The sequence below is a fragment of the Aquarana catesbeiana genome, linkage group LG12 (genome assembly GCF_042186555.1).
Source record: "Aquarana catesbeiana isolate 2022-GZ linkage group LG12, ASM4218655v1, whole genome shotgun sequence".
NCBI classification, from domain to species: domain Eukaryota; kingdom Metazoa; phylum Chordata; class Amphibia; order Anura; family Ranidae; genus Aquarana; species Aquarana catesbeiana.
In genome coordinates, this window is record NC_133335.1 from 137,488,973 (window position 1) to 137,504,094 (window position 15,122).

The window sequence follows — 15,122 nt, forward strand, 5'->3', positions numbered from 1 at the left end:
GGACCCTTTTTTGGTCTGAGCTGGAATTCTCTTCTCGGGTCCTCCACTGGCACTCCTGTTTCCTCCTCTTCTCCAAGTGCCTCTCTAGCAAGCCGGTTGCTATGGGGGCACTCCTCCATGCTCACTCCTGAGCCCTGCTCTGTGTGTCCATAAAAAGTGCAGAATGGCATACAGCACTGCCCCTGTTACCTCCTCGCTGGCTATAGTTGACAGGAGTGGGAGCTAATGGCTTGGGAGAGCAGCCACATCACGGCTGGGGTCATTTCAAAGCAACCTTGCTTGTTCTTCAGCCTGTCTAAAAATGGGCTACCCACCAGCATTTATATGATCAGGAAAATGATGCTAGTGGGTACCCCATTCCTGTTCCAGCTCCAGCATTCTCTAACAACATAAGGTATCTTCAAATCCTGGGCCTTGTGCTCCATCCACGGCTTTGGCTCTCCAGTGACAGCAGTTCCCTGCTTCCATTCCATCTCCCCTCCCTTGCTGATGACCAAGGCAAGGCATCCTGGTTGCCTTTCCGATCTCTGTCCCAGAGGCTACCTGACTGTGATGCTGAGCTCTACTTTAACCTTTTGAGTGCTTTTATACATTTTCCATTAAAATTGCACGATACTCATCTGCATACATTATGCAGTAAATAAAGTCCAATTCATAAAAAAATAAAAATAACGATTGTGCAGTATTTACCAGGAAAAAAAAGTGCCAGTAAATATATCATAAAAAGATCTTAAGTCCAATTCACAAATGGACCAGAGAGTAAAAAAGCATGCAATATTTACTACCAGGGTTTTTCTGGTGGTATCACATGCGGTATTTCTCAAAAAACATCATTAGGGTCGAGGGGACCCCCATGCTGTATTTTGACAAATAGCTGGGAAGCGGGTCGGGAAGCCAGCCGCCCCGTCCTTAACAACCGATGACTCATCAGCTGTCAGCGGGTTCCCCGCTAAATTTAAAAACAAAAAAGCCGACAATTAAAAAATTGAAGAAGAAAACCAGAGTGAGGTCCCCCCAAAGCATACCATGCCCTTCGATTCTGGTGTGGATTTTATGGGAAACCCCACGCCATATTTAAAAAAAAAAAAACAGCGGGGGTCCTCCCCAAAATCCACACCAGACCCTTATCCGAGCTTGCAGCCCGGCAGGTCAGGGAAGGGGGGATGAGTGAGCGCCCCCGAACCATACCAGGCCACATGCCCTCAACATGAGGGGTTGGGTGTTGATGGGGACAGGGCCTCATCCCCACAACTATGTTACAAAAGTGTCAGAGTAAAAAAAACACCCACACACAGTTTTTGACACATTTTTTATTAACCACTTTAGCTCCAGAAGGTTTTACTCCCTCCCTGACCAGGTAATTGTTTGTAATACGGCACTGCGTTGCTTTAACTGACAATTGAGTGGTCCTACCCAAATAAAATCTATGTTCTTTTTTTCACACAAATAGAGCTTCCTTTTGCTGGTATTTGATCACCTCTGCGTTTTTTTTTTCACAATAAATCACATGGATAACCAATTTTCTCTTATGACCAGAGCCATGTGTCTTGCAGTTCATCCACCAAGACTACATTTTGTTGACATTCTGGTTTACTCATTGTACTCTTTAGATATTGCTGCCTTGAAAATGTTTGGCCATTGTCAAACCTGTGCTTCCCTATAGAAATGGAGGTTCTGTGGCTAAATTGTAGGATTGGTCCACTAAGCTTTAATGCTTCCTGTAATAACCGTTGTTCTGAGCCTTGTGAAAGACATTTTAAGCACTCATTGGCAAATTGTGGCTCTAAAGTCAGTTTTTCCAATTCCTGCCAGCCCCTCTGTAATAACAAGATGTGCTACACAGTGTGTGTTTATTTCTAATTTTGCAGCTAAATACCTTTTTTTAAATCGCCGATGTTCAGTCACGTGACCATCAGGCGCTCTCCTTCCCTGATCTAAGGACTACAGTGGGAGGGGCTGAGTTTTGCCTCTGATGCCAGCCAGGGTGGTCACGTGTCCGCACATCGGGTATGTGTAAAAAGGTATTTAGCTGCAGAATTTTTTTAAAAATACACACTGTGTAGTACATCTTGTTATTACAGAAGGGCTAGCAGGAATTTTACTGCCAGACTAAATAGCTGCGGAGGGTCAGAGGAGACAGCTCACACAGACTCCTGAGTAGGGATGAGCCCGCGGTTCGAATTGAACGTAAGTTCGACTTAAACATCGGGTGTTCGTGTGCTCACAAAACGAACTGAACATATGGGGCGTTCGCGGGAAATTTGAGCGCCACAGAACGCCCCACAATGCACTGCGAGATCGCAGTGCATTGATGTCTAATGATTGGCCAAAGCAGGCACCTGACCTGCATTCTTTGGCCAATCACAGCGCGCTCTGCTGTGAGAGACATAATTGGCCAAAGGCAGGGTGGCTCAGGGGGACTACGTCCACGCCCCACACTATATAAGGCTGCTTCCAATGGCGGCTGTGTGTAGTGTTGGCGTGGACAGAGAGAGAGAGAGAGAGAGCTAAATTAAGCTGGTTATTTAGTGCAGGCAGTGTATTTCATGTATATATATATATTATATATATTATATATATATATATTATATTGGGCATGGCTTTTTAGTCTGATTAGAAACAACAAATACAGACAACTAGGGAATTATCTCAAATTAAATTCACCCCCTATACACACTGCCCCGGCCTCTCTACACACTGCACCCCCCCCCCCCCCCCATATACATTGACTCTTTTTTTTTTTTCCCTGTACACACTGCTCCTACTTTTTTTGATCTCCCTCCCTGTACACACTGCCTCCCTGTCTTATCAGCGGCTTGTATTAATGTATGACTGTACACAGTATGGGGGGTGGTGAGCTTGAGGACACAGTACAAGGGGGGTTGAAGGACACAGTACAGGGGAGTTAAGGAGTGTACAGTATCTATCAGGTGCAGTTATGTATAGTGTCAGGTTTCGGTAGTATAGGGAGCTATAGTGGTATGTCTGGGTAGTATAGGGAGGTATTGGGGTAGGTCTGGGTAGTATAGGGAGGTATAGTGGTAGGTCTGGGTAGTATAGGAAGGTCTTGGTAGTATAGGGTGAAATAGTGGCAGCTTAGTGCTGTATGCAATGACATGTGCTCTGCACTTACTGCATTCCTGGATATGGACACTCCCGGGGCTGCAGTGGTCTCTCCTCAGCCTGTGTGAACAAGTGTTTGGGAGGAGTGGAGGGGGAAGCCACACCCCCGTCTCCGCCAACCAACTCGGGTTGCCTCGGGATATATTGAAGATCTCCAAGGGACAGTCTATCGTGATTAAATTAGAGGGGACTGTTACAGGCAGCCTCCCTCGCACCACTGATGCTCCCGCTGACCCGATCGATCTAAAAGCAGTACATGTTTACAAAGCTGCAAGGGGACAGGGAATGTGCAGGGGCCCCCCATGCAGCTGGGGCCCCTGGGCAGTGCCCAGATGTGCCCGCTCATTAAGACGGCCCTGCCCCTAGGAGACCCCACTTTCCACCCCTGCCCAATCCAAATACTCCCCATTTATCACTACCCTCTGAACTCGCCTCTGTAGCCAGTTTTCAATCCGTGTACTCACCCTGTACTCACCCTATGGTCCATGCCAACTTACTTTGTACAGTAAACGTTTAGGTCCATGCCAACTGACCTTACGTTGTACAGTAGACATTTATGGGGAACTGTATCAAATGCTTTTGCAAAATCCAGATACACCACGTCTACGGACCTTCCTTTATCTAGATGGCAGCTCACCTCCTCATAGAAAGGTTAATAGATTGGTTTGGCAAGAACGATTCTTCATGAATCCATATCCATCCATCTCATCATGTCCGGAAGGCCACCAAGGAGAGGCAGATGCTCACAGGCCACTAAAAGAAAGCAAGCAGCCTCTGTGAACAGTGGTGGTTGTGGACATGGTGCATCCTCTGCAGGTGGGTCATGCTTGTCTTTTTTTTTCTGCTGCTGGCTGTGTTATTGTGCCACAAAATGCAGAAGAGTTGGTGGAGTTTAATTTACAAGTAAAACAGGCTCAATGCAACAGTAATAAAAAAAACAAAAAAAAACAAAGGCGCCTCTAAGTGCAGAAGAAAAGCAAATTTTAATGCCCCAACTGGGTTCAAAAACACTTACAGGATGGAGGATATGATCAGGCACATCATGAACATGGCTGCATTGGAAGGGGTCACGGTGGAGGAGAGCCTTCAGGGACAGCAGCGAGGTGAAGCACTGGAAGCCGCTGTGGAACCGGCGTCGTCAGCGAGGAGAGAAGCGTACCCGGAAGTGATGTCATCCGTTGAGCGGCTCCATAACCAGCCTGGACCGCAAACACACAGCCAGAAGGGGGATGTGACCTCATAAAGAAGGGACGCGTTTCGGAACCGTCAATCATTCCTTTATCAACCTGTGGCCATAATGATGACTGAATCTAATATATATACTGGCGGTGGGCTGGCCGGGGGCGGGGGCAGCAATACAGAATTTTATCAGTGACAATAAAAACATTTGAATATACTAAGAGATAAAGTGCATGTGTAACAGCATTCTTAAAAGACTAAAAAAAGGCAGTATTAGCATGAATGATCAGTGTAAGGAAAGTAATCAGTATAAGAAAAATAGAAATAAAGAGATTGGAGCGATTAAAAATTATATATAAAACCAGGGCACAAGCAGGGTATCTAACAATCAGAAACCAAAAATATGCATGCACGAGTACATAGTATAGGTAATTGGTTATATCTAAACGTGCAGGCATATGTGTATAGCAGTTTAAATGTAGTATTAAAATTGACATTAAAATTAATGCAGGAGGGGCATATGTATCAGAGATTTCTTTAGTAAGGGCTGTATTTAGTACTAAAACAAACATGGGTGAACACTGGCAGTTATATATGCATAAAATGGTGGCGGAAATAGTATTACTACAAACAGCAGACTCCGTGGCGCCAAAACGCAGAACACTCATCCGCAAAAAAAACTCCAGTTGGTTTAATGGTACTCTCACCCTACTCAAGCAAGAACGTAGAAGAGCTGAGAGAGCATGGAGAAGAAGTCCCACCAAGGAAAACCATGCTAACTACAAAGCACGCACTGTGAAATACCACAAGGCAATCTTCAAAGCCAAAAAAGAACATTTCTCAGACACCATCTCATCCGCCTTAAACCGCCCGAATGAACTCTTCAAAATAGTTGCTCAGTCAATGAACCCGACCTGCTTAGAGCCCCCATCAAACGATACTCAAGAATTATGCAATGAGCTATCAGACTTCTTCATCGACAAAATCGACTTAATTCGGAAATCAATCCATCAAAAAATAACAACCAACCTCACTCAACCAAAGCAAAAAGAGGATAGCGACACGAACATCACTCAACCGCCGAATTTCTTTTTGTCCCCAATCACCACGGACATGACTAAAAACATCATCAGAAGCCTTCGAGACAGCACATCACCTAACGACATCATCCCCACTAAACTGTTTAAAGAATGTGCCGATATCTTGGCCCCTACCCTAACACATCTCATAAATCAATCATTCAAAGAAGGGACTGTGCCAACCTCCCTCAAGCAAGGCTTCGTCAAACCCCTGCTAAAGAAACCCAATCTCGACCCCAAGGACCCTAACTGCCGCAGACCAATAACCAGCCTCAACACCATCTCCAAGATTATAGAGAAAGCAGTAGTACAGCAGCTACAACACCACCTGGACTCACACCAACTCCTGGACCCTCTGCAATCAGGCTTTCGCCCAGGCCATGGCACAGAAACAGCACTTCTGAAGATATGGGACGACGCCCTTGAAGCAGCAGACGACGGTGAACCGAGTCTCCTGGTACTGTTAGACCTCAGCGCAGCATTCGATACAGTGGACCACAATACTTTACTTGTCCGCCTCGCTGAAGTTGCAGGAGCTACAGATTCTGCTCTAAAATGGTTTACATCCTTCTTAGAGAATCGCTCCCAGACAGTGAAACTAGGAACATTCACCTCGGAAACCCGGGCAGTCTCCTGTGGAGTCCCTCAAGGCTCACCCTTGTCACCAATACTATTCAACATCTACATCTGCCCACTTCTCAATATCTGGAAAACCGATCTCTGCTTCCACTCATACGCTGACGACACCCAACTCTACCTTCGCATCAACGGACAAAAAGACCTTCATCAGCAATTACAGAAATGCCTCACTTTAATAGATGACTGGATGACCACTAGCTCCCTCAAACGCAACGGTTCAAAAACAGAACTTCTTCTCCTGCAAGCTAACAAAAATTCCACAATAAAGACTCCGTGGACACCTCCCACCATCCTCGGACAGACCATCTCTCCAAGCACCAAAGCCAAGAGCCTCGGAGTCATTTTTGACTCAGGAATGACAATGGATGCACAAATAGGATCAGTGGTGAGCGGATCCCACCATCTCCTCCGCCAGCTACGCAGACTAATCCCCTTCATCCCAGAAGAGGACAAAGCGGCAGTTGTGGGAACAATCATCAATTCCCGACTCGACTACGCAAATTCGCTCTACGTAGGACTACCATAATATCAGCTTGCGCGCTTGCAACTCATCCAAAACACGGCGGCAAGACTGTTAACAGGAAAAAAACCCTGGGAATCCATCTCCCCAGCCCTAAAGAGCCTACACTGGCTAACCGTGAAGAATCGGATCACATTCAAGACCCTCTGCCTCACCCATAAATGTATACAAGGAAATGTTCCGCTATATCTCCGGGAGAAAATAAAACACTACACACAGAATCGCAGTCTACGATCAGCCAACCAAAACCTCCTTATCATTCCCAAATACCGCTACAAAGCAAAGGGAGAACGAAGATTCGCAGTCCAAGGACCCCGACTATGGAATGCTCTTCCAACCAACATCCGCACGGAAGAAAACCACCAGGCCTTCAGAAAAAAACTAAGCTGACAACAGAGAATGTATCTCAGCGCCTTGAGGCGATTCAGTTCGCATTTGCTGCGCTTTACAAATCATTCATTCATTCATTCAAATAGAAGCATAGATAAATGTCTATATAAAGGGTAACGGGGAATATAATATTAGAGTATAGCACTAACTTCGAAATCCTTGTTTAACCCTCCCAGGGGCTAAAACATTTAATAAAAAAAATCCAATACATTTCTCTATGGCATAATCTTCTATAACGTTCAGCTGGGGGAAGATCTGTTTTTTTTTATTTATGTTCCTATAGATCCTGCTTCAGTCTCTTAAAGCTGCAGCCCTTTGTACTGAAGATATTACTACATCATCATCATTACCAGCACCCTTTGGACTATTCCTTCATATAGAGACGTTTTTTTAGACTATTCAAGTCTTGTGCGCTCTATACTTTTAATTCTAGCAATGCAACAGTACCTCTACAAAATGTTCCTTGATAGTCCGGGGGTCAAAGATAAATATATATAAAATTTTATATAAACGGGTCTGTCAGGGCTGCCACCGATGGAACCAGAAGCAAGGTCCAAAAAAGGCTGAGAAGAAACAAGGAAAAGGGGCGCTTCTGAATATGTATCAATAAAACATTTATTATGAAAAACAATATCCGCTCACATGGAAAACTGCACATCTGCATTCAAGCATGTCTCTGAATGGGAGGAGAGGGACTGCAAGCCTCAGCATGTCCATAAACATAACACACAGAGCACAGATGAGAATGGCTGGTACGATCATCCAGGCACGTGTGGGTTCCAGGAGAGGGGGAAAGATGACGCCGGGTCCTGTCACAGGCAGTGCCGTGATGTATAGTCGTCCCGCCTGGTATCCGAGATGTAAGGATAACACGGCCAAGGAGAAAACCGCTGTGCCCCACCACCTCAAATCATCCTCATTGGATTTGATGTGTCGCCAGCCGTTTATGGACATGCTGAGGCTTGCAGTCCCTCTCCTTTCCTGTTTTATTGATACATATTCAGAGGCGCCCCTTTTCCTTGTTTCTTAAGAGTTGGTGGAGTGGATAACAAAGTCGTCCTCATCCTCTGTCACCCAGGCTCATAGTAGTTTGCCTTCCAACGCAGCTGCTAAAGCAGCCTATTCCACCGGCTCTTTGTCCACAGTTACTACTTCTGTAGCCCCACCATCATGCATAGGGGAGTCACCAGAATTATTTGACCATAGTGTCGGTTACATGCTGCTGGAGGGTGCGCAGCAATTCGAAGGCTCTGATGTTGGTTCCCGGGTTGAGGAAGGGAGTAACATGAGCCTAGAGAGAGGGGGTGCCACAGAAGGACAAGAAACTGGCAGTCATGTTCCCCCAGCTGCAGCATACTGCCAAGTTTGCTTCAGTGACGAGGAGGGAGGAGATAATGAGGTTACTGACTGTACTTGGGTGCCTGAGAGAAGACAGGAGGAAAGTGAGGAGGAGGCACAACTACAATGAGGCAGTATGTCCTCCAGAGGTCAGCTTAAGGGCAGCCACCCTATTGCAAAAGTTCCTTGGTGTGGGCTTTTTTTGACACGTGTGCAGTAGATCGCACCGTTGCTGTTTGCAATGTAGGTCTGAAGCGGATCAAGTGTGGCCAGAACAGCAGCCTCTTGGGTACCACCTACTTGACAAGACCTATTTCAATAAATAAGTTGCACTAGAATCCTGAATCATTAATAAGTGTAAATAGTGAACAAAAAGTTGAAAAATGAATACCACAAATAAATGAATAAAGTCCATCCAATATAAGATGAAGAAAATGGTGTAAGAATTACACACAATGCACCCAGAGAACATGATAAGAGAAAGATGAATTCCACCACTAAACTCACTGCCGCTTACCGACTTCCAATGATCTCCTTTCACGGGAGATCATAAGCGCTTTCGACTTAATACCCAGCCTGGGCCTTTGATAGGACAGCAATGATCACATCGTCTTCCTGGATTACACCACTCAAAGGGACATATTGCCACACATCCCCATAAAGAAATAAAGGCTTCCATGGTGTCAAATCTTAATGGTAATTTTATGGATAAAAAAGTATTGCACTTACAATTTTGTAGAACATATATAAAGCATAAAACACAAGCTTGTCGGCTCTCCAATGTAGCCTGTCACTCCAGGACCTGTGCGAATGCGGTGACGTCAGCACGTCGCTCCATCCTACGCATTTCGTCACAACTGACATCATCAGTGCCCTTTATCCATTAAGATTTTACACTGTGAAAACCTTTATTTCTTTATGGGGATCATGTGGCAGTATGTCCCTTTTGAGTGGTGTAATCCAGGAAGACGCTGTGACCATTGCTGCCCTGTCAAAGGCCCGGGCTGGGTATTAACCCAATAGTGCTTACGATCTCCCATGATAGGAGACCATTGGAAGTCGGTAAGCGGCAGTATGTTTAGTGGTGGAAGTCATCTTTCTCCTATCATGTTTTCTGGGTGCATCGTGTGTTATTCTCACACCATTTTCTTCATCTTATATTGGATGGACTTTATTCATTTATTTGGGATATATATTTTTTCAACTTTTTGTTCACTATTTACGCTTATTAATGATTCAGGATTCTAGTGCAACGTATTCATTGAAAGGTGTTGTTTTGTGTGTATCTCACAAGAAGTTGCAGCTTGGTTTCACAAATTCACCTTGTTATTTGACAGGGTAGTAAATTAATTGTTTGTTATTGACAAGACATATGATGACCTGCCATGCAGTCCATTGGCAACAGCACCTGAAAGACCAAACATCATAGAAAAAGGCAGACTTCTCCTTGCTCCTCATCTGGGATCTCAAACCCTACTATATCTCCAGTCCTCTCAAAAACCTGGACTGAGAGGAATGAAGGTATAGCAATAGGTGCCACAAGTACTTGCAGCCAATCTGCTAGCACCACTTGCACCACTGGTTGATTTCAGCAGGCAAATTTAGCTACCCCAGTGGCTGAATCATAAAAAAAAAATCTGTCCCAGCCATCCACATTTTCATCGTCTAAATGCTAGCTTGGCCAAATTGCCAGCACTGCAACTGCTGCCTTTTCAGCTGATAGACTCTGCCCCCTTTCGTGAATTCAGTGGCAGGTTCCAAAACAACATTTTTTTTCACGTAAGGCCATTCCAGCACGCTTCATTCATGTGGAAGGCAAGGTTCATATTACTGCTGACTCATGGTCCAGCAGGCATGGACAAGGATGTTACCTTTCCTTCACGGCGCACTGGGTAACTCTGCTGGCAACAGGGAAGGATGCAGGACAGGGTTCAGTGTTGGAGCTTGTTCCACCACCACGCCTACAAAAAGCTGGTGCTGATTCTGCCAGAGCATCTGTATGCTCCCCTTCCTCCACCTCTTCTTCCTCTATGGTCTTTTCTGCAGAATTGTCCTCTGAACCAGCAGTGCTCCGTAAGTGCTCAAGGGGCTACGCAAGCAGTCAGGCTATAAGATGCCATGCCATGCTTCAGTTGGTCTGCCTAGGGGACAGGAGCCACACTGGGGCAGAGATTCTGTCAGCTCTGCAGGGGCAGGCTCAGAGGTGATTGACGCCACAGCAGCTTGAGCCAGGAATGGTTGTATGCAACAACAGCACCAACCTTCTCTCCGCCCTCCAACAGGGACACTTGACCCATGTTCCATGCTTGGCACACGTCCTGAATTTGGTGGTGCAGCATTTGTTGACCAGATACCCAGGCTTACAAGATCCCCTGAGGCAGGCCAGAAAAGTCTGTGGTCATTTTACGATGGTAATACAATACCAGTGCTCGGCTGGCTGATATTTTAAAGGGAATTTAACCTACCCACCAACTGCCTCATTTGTGGCATGCCCACCAGGTGGAACTCAACATTGGCAATGCTGCAGCGGCTGCACACACAGTAGAAGGCCATCAATGAATACCTATGTGAGTATGACACAAGGACAGGGTCGGGAGCTTGATTTCTTTTCACCACCCCAGTGGCTACTGATCAAAGATGCATGCACTGTCCTGTCACCATTTGAGGAGGCCACGAGGATGATGAGCAGTGACAATGCATTCATCAGTGACTGTCAGGAAGGGCATGCCAGCAACCAAAATGGCAGCCGGAGAAGATACCCTGTGCTTCATGAGCAGCCCGAGCGCGTTTGCATGCACACCTGCGCACGAGTGCCAATACAGAATGCGTTGCCACCACAAGTGTGCGTGTGCACGCGGGAGCATGCGCTCGTGCTCGGTGATGGCCCTTGGCACCAAAGGGGCAATTTAAACTGGTTAATTCCCCAAGATCAATGCTGTCTGGTCTACAGCGTTTCCTGTGTCTCCTGCTATCCGTTGCCTGTACCAGTTCCTGTTGACCTACCCGGCTTGCTCCTGAATACTCCTGTTATGTGCCTGCACCTGACCCCGGCTTGTCTTTGATTACGCTTCTGCCACCTCGCTGACAGCCTGTTGCCAACCCTGCCAGCATGGGACTACGCTTCTGCATCAGCACCTGTTCTGGACTTGTTCTCCGGGTGTCTGATTTAGCCTGCATGCACCTGCCTGTGCTCCAGTCATTACCAACACCAAGTTTGCTAGCTGCTGTACCCACGCTCCAGTCCGTGGCGCTCAAGTACCAGCCTACTTCAATCTCCAGCCTGTCAGCTGTTCCTGGTCGTCCTGCTGTGTCGGTGTTCCTCCAAGGCTCTGTCTTCAGTTCCAGTTCAGCCTCCCTGCCAGCAACTTGCCAGGCACTCGTGCGATCCTGCACTCCTGCGCCACATTTTAAACTATGTGGCATGTTCACCAATGCCAGGAGCCTGGCGGACAAAATGGGTGAACTAGAGATACTGTTGTACAAGGAGGATTTGGATTTTGTGGGAATTTCGGAGACCTGGTTCAACAGCTCTCATGATTGGCTGGCAACCATTTAAGGGTATACCCTTTATTGCAGGGATAGAGAGGGTAAAAAAGGGGCAGGGGTATGCCTATATATAAAGAATAATGTACAAGTGAATGTGAGAAATGACATCACTAAGGTAGCTAGGGAGGAGGTGGAATCCTTATGGGTAGAGCTCCAAAGGGATGAAGCGAAGGGGAAAATATTACTGGGAGTATGCTATAGGCCCCCTAACCTGAGGGAGGAGGGGGAGATGGATCTCATATCACAAGTTGGATTAGCAGCAAGGATGGGAAGTGTAATCATAATGGGAGATTTTAATTATCCAGACATAGACTGGGCGGAGGGAACCAGGCATTCATCTAAGGCTCGCCTGTTCCTAAATGTCTTGCAGGACAATTTCATGGTTCAGATGGTAGACTCACCAACTAGAAATAAAGCGTTACTGGATCTACTGATTACCAACAATACAGACCTGATCACGGATATGGAAATACAGGGCAATTTAGGAAACAGCGATCACAGGTCAATTGGCTTCAGTATAAATCACACAAATAGGAAATATAAGGGGAATACAAAGACACTGAATTTCAAAAGAGCCAACTTCCCTAAACTACGAACCTTGTTAGAAGGCTTGAACTGGGATAAAATCTTAGGAACAAAGAACACGGAGGAGAGATGGGTTTGCTTTAAGAGCATATTAAATAAGGGCATTAGCCAATGCATCCCATTGGGTAATACATTTAAAGAGCAAACAAAAGTCCTGGATGGCTTAACTCCAATGTAAAAATGCATACAAAAGCTGGAGAAGGAGAAGGCCTTCAAAAAATACAAGGTTGAGGGATCATCATCAGCATTCAGATTTTATAAAGAATGCAACAATAAATGTAAGGGTGCAATTAGGGCGGCTAAGATAGAACACGAAAGACATAGCGGAGGAGAGAAAAAAATCCCAAGAAATTTTTTAAGTATGTAAACAGTAAAAAAGGAAGGACAGACCATATTGGTCCCATAAAGAATGAGGAAGGACATCTGGTTACAAAGGATGGGGAAATGGCGAAGGTATTGAATTTATTCTTCTCCTCAGTCTTCAGGAGGGAATCAGGGGGGCTTCAGTAACCAAAACTGCAGTTTTTATCCTTATGACACATCACAGGAAGCACCTCCATGGTTAACAGAGGTCAGAATTAAAATAAGACTTGGGAAACTTAATATTAACCACTTCAATACAGGGCACTTATACACCTTCCTGCCCAGACCAATTTTCAGCTTTCAGTGCTGTCGCAGTTTGAATGACAATTGCGCAGTCATCCATCACTGTACCCAAACTAAATTTTTATCATTTTGTTCCCATAAATAGAGCTTTCTTTTGGTGGTATTTGATCACCTCTGCGGTTTTTATTTTTTGCTAAACAAATAAAAAATAAAAAAATAAAAGTTTTGCTTTTGTTTCTGTTATAAATTAAAAAAGTAAGTTTTCTCTTTCACTGATTTGCACTGATAAGGCGGCGCTGACAGGCACTGATAAAGCGGCACAGATGAGGTGGCACCAATGAGCGGGCACTGACGATGGGCACTGATATGCGGCACTGATGGGCACTGGTAGGTGGCACTGATGGGTGGCACTGATATGTAGCACTGATGGGCATTGATAGGCGGCACTGATGAGCACTCATGGGTGGCAATGGTAGGCACTGATGGGCACTGATAGGCGACACTGAAAGGCTGCAAAGATGGGTTCTTATGGGTGGCACTGCTGGGCACTGATGGGCATTGATACGTGGCACTGATGGGCACTGATACGCGGCACTGATATGAGGCACTGATAGGCATCCCTGGTGGCACTGGCAGTGGTAGGCATTGTGAGTGGGCACTGTTTGGCAGCTGCCTGGGCATTGATTGTCAGCTGCCTGAGCACAAATTAGTATTTCCCTGAGGGTCTGGGGGCAGGCATTCCTGGTGGTCCAGTGTGGATGGCCATCCTGGTGGTCCTGGGCTGCATGATGGTGGTCCTGGGCGAGATCCGAGGGGGGGCTGTGCTGATAAACAATCAGCACAGACCCCCCTGTCAGGAGAGCAGCCGATCGGCTCTCCTCTACTCGCGTCTGTCAGACGCGAGTGAGGAAAAGCCAATCACCGGCTCTTCCTATTTACATCGTGATCAGCCGTGATTGGATATGGCTGATCATGTGGTAAAGAGACTCCGTCAGAGACTCTTTACCTAGATCGGAGTTACGGTGTGAAAAGCCAGTGTAGCACCAATATTTAAAAAGGGCCCAAAATACATCCCTGGGAATTACAGACCAGTTAGCCTAACATCAATAATATACAAGCTCTTGGAGGGGATGATAAGGGACCATATACAAGATTTTAGTAACGAGGACGGTATCATTAGCAGTAATATGAAAAGAAAGGGGGGGGATTTGGGACTTTAAGGGCTCTTTCACACGGGGCAGATCAGTGATGATCCGCCCCGTGAACACCCGCTTGCTCAGCGAGGATCGCTCCGCCGATCCCCGCTGAGCAGGAAAATGACAGGTCCGTCACTGCACACTGTGCAGCGACGGACCTGTCAGAGCGCCGCTCTCCCCTATGGGGGATCGGATGATGATGGACCGTAGAGTCCGTCGTCATCTGATCCGAAAACGGATGGAAAAGTAGGGTTTTCCTCCGTTACACTTTTCGGATTTGGAGCGGGTCGGATGTCAGCGGACATGTCACCGCTGACATCCGACGCTCCATAGGGATACATGTATGTCTGTTTTTCATCCGAAAAAAGGAAGGATGAAAAACGGACATACGGATCCCCCGTGTGAAAGAGCCCTTAATGAGGCCATGGCTGGGTAAAGCCATGTGCCTCCATCCCTGTCAATCATGACGACAAAACAAACACTAATGCAGCGAAGGACAGCAAAGTGTAAACAAGGAGGGTGGGACTTTATATGAGGCTCGTGGTGACAAATTGAACAATTTGGCGGGAGGTAGAAATTGTTTAATATTGCATGAGAACATGTTTGGCATACATAGAATTGCACATACATGAAGTTGCACCCGTAACTAGGCGCCACAATCTACACCGGCAAAAACTAGTAATAACATGTTTACAATCATGTACATTAATGGTAAAATTTAGGGGTCCACCAGTGTTCATAAGTTGTATAAACGTTAAAGGGATAACAACTGCACGGTCAATAGTTCTTGAATCCTTAAAAGGTAGAAATATCAATACTTTCATATCATAATGAATATGTAACTTGTTCACAACATCGAATAGCTCCTGTTACTGACCCTTCGGCTGGCCTGCTGACTCGGACATCATGTGGTCCGGTGCA

General features: G+C 46.1%; 1 protein-coding gene across 2 annotated transcripts in view; it reads left to right on the forward strand.

Moving 5' to 3' along the window:
* The window catches only part of IFI35 (interferon induced protein 35), a 216,155-nt gene that overhangs the window by 181,401 nt on the left and 19,632 nt on the right, over window positions 1-15,122 (forward strand). The gene's annotated exons all lie outside the window — the stretch shown is intronic.